Here is a 2,634-nt window from a genome sequence, read left to right as displayed (position 1 = left end):
TTTTGTCTGGAAAAAACCCATCTCACATTGGGTTGAGATGTGGGAGGGGGCTTAGACTAGGGGATTGGATTTTGGGGCTATCTCAAACCATGACACCAAACTACCCCCTGCCCCTGAAGCTGTCCATGAAAATGTCATCAACTCACTTCCCATCTTGGGTTTCCCTTAATCCAGTATAGCCAAAACAAACCAGTGCAACTGACTTCTACTATTTAAACTGCTTAAGCTGCTCTGGTTGACTTTGGCCAAAACAGTTTTGGGAGGGATTGAGTGAGCAGCTTATAGGCAGACAGGGGAGGGGGTAACCTTTGGCAGAAGACAGCCATGCTGGTGACTGGGAACGGTCTGGGAATGGTAAGCTCTTCAACAACTCCACTTCAGCCCATGGAGGAAGTGAGTACCCACAAGGGGATTTTAAAGCATAGTAGATTCTGTGCTTAAAGATCAATTCTCAGTTATTTCGCAAGAGGTTTCTCTGGCAAACCACTCCTTTCCACTGTGCAGAAAAAAGGATGACGTTACTCAGGCTGTCGTTCATGTTTCCCCTGTTTAATCACCGCTAACTGATTAACCAAGTGAAGTGCCACAAAATCCATTAGCTGGAAAAGGAACAAAAAGCTATGCTAGCTTTCACGAATAAAGAAAGAGAAACCTTTGTAAACAAGGTGCATGACCTCCAGCTCTTGAAAGTACCTACCTATTCCCCCTCCCTAGCCCCCCAGGAATAGGGGCAGTGAGGGGTGACACTCTTGCAGTGTCAAAGTTTGAGGGCTGTTGCATAGCCTGCTGGATAGCCACCATAATACATTTTGCCCTTGTTTTACCCCGTACAGACACTTCTGGTCTTCTTATCTCATGAGCTTGATAAGGAGGCACAAGAAAGGAATGTTACCTTTAACTCCTTTGGTACCATTTTGTCAAAAAGGACTGGTGAGCTGAGGCCAAAAAACCCATCAACAGAAATGTAGCAAAATACATTCCATTGAATGGATGGACCTTTGAAAACTTGGGAGGGAAGGTCAGCAGCCAGGGACACCAACAAGGCTGGGTACTCCCTTTTCAAGGTGGTTCAGGTGTTTGCCTGACTCTCTCCCTGGTTTGCACCTGCAGTTCAGGTCATTTCCAAGAGTCTGCTGTGCAAGTGCTAGGGAGGATTGAAAGGCTTTCAAGGGGAAAAAAAAAAAGTTAAGCTGTACATGCAAACAAGTTCCTGCTCCTACAAGAGGCATGTCAGCTCACACTTTGTCCATTGCAAACAGGAGGTAAAGAACATGGCTCCTGCTCTCAATGAGGTGAGGTCTGATGCTGCCTTGTTTGAGTCCTCCTGATTTCTTCTGTCTGTGTCTTCAGATTAGCAACAAACCTGTCCAGTTTAACCCTGCAATGTTCTTCCAGATCAGATTCTCAGCTCAAACTCAGCTGAAAAGAAAAAGTTATTCTTAGTAACTATTTCAACATATAGGAATTGTGATATAACTGGTTTAGTCGCACCTTTTATTACATTAGGAAAAAGAAATAACCTGACTCTCTATTGAAAAAGCTTTAACTTGCTGTTCTAGTACAGACTTTTTTGTATATATCCTTTTTTTTCAGCTAAAAAGAAAAATATTTCAAGAAGATCACAAGTACTTCTTATTTTTACAATTTTACAGTCCGGAAACTTTTACAGTCCCACAATTTAAAAAAAAACCCAACCAGTTACATAAGGTGTTACCAACTTGAGATGACAAAAGGGAAGGGAGCATTGAAATGTCTTTCCTCCTCACCACACACCTCTCTCCACTGCTCCCCACTTCTCTTTGTGAGGATAACTGTGCTGGAACTATTTGTTCCTGCACTTCTCTGATCTGAATAAGCTGGGGCACTGGCTGTTACCTCCAGTTTCTCTGGCACGCTCTTCGATCCCCTTCATAAAAATGGGTCAGTTCTAGCTCTCTTAATCTCCAGTTAATTGTGCAGATTTTTCTTACTGTGGTCACTTTGGGGGTTTGTGAAAGCCACCAGTAGCAGGGCTACTGGTCAATTGAGACGAAAGGGCAAAACTGCTCTTCAGCTACCAGAAGACAGACGTGTGCAAAATAGTGAACAAACAGACTGATGTTAATTGCTTTACCATAATTTCTTCACTGCTTTTGATCTTTTGTCTCTGTCTTATGGAGCTTGGGCTTCTCTCTCTCTCCTGCATGCTTTGCACTCCATTGCACAGGACGTGACTGTTCAGTATGAGTGCCAACAAGGCTTCCTCATGAGGGGACAGCTCACAACTCCTTAACACTAGGCCCTTCATCAAGGTCGTTCTTGGTCAATTTTGCCAGAGCAGAGACCACCACCATACAGTTTGTTCTGAGTTGCCTGCTTCCTGAAACACCAACCACACAAACCGCTTTACTGTGATAGTCATGTGCCTTTCCGAAGGCACTTTGTTTGAAGAGATGGCCACCAAGAACAAAGGACCCGTGCAGTTAATTCTCTCTCTCATGATGTGTTTCAAGGGTTTCTGGCACAGGGATTCAAAAGCCGTCAGGAGGTGACTGACTGGAGTTTGGTGTGCAAGATGTCCTGTGCACTCAGCAGTGCTGGCAGGCTCCCTGTAGTGATGGTGCCTCTGAGGAAGAAAGAGAACTGCAGAATATT

This window comes from Lepidothrix coronata, unplaced genomic scaffold, assembly GCF_001604755.1.
Source record: "Lepidothrix coronata isolate B3197 unplaced genomic scaffold, Lepidothrix_coronata-1.0 Scaffold208, whole genome shotgun sequence".
NCBI lineage: Eukaryota > Metazoa > Chordata > Aves > Passeriformes > Pipridae > Lepidothrix > Lepidothrix coronata.
Note: the sequence above shows the minus strand (reverse complement) of the source record.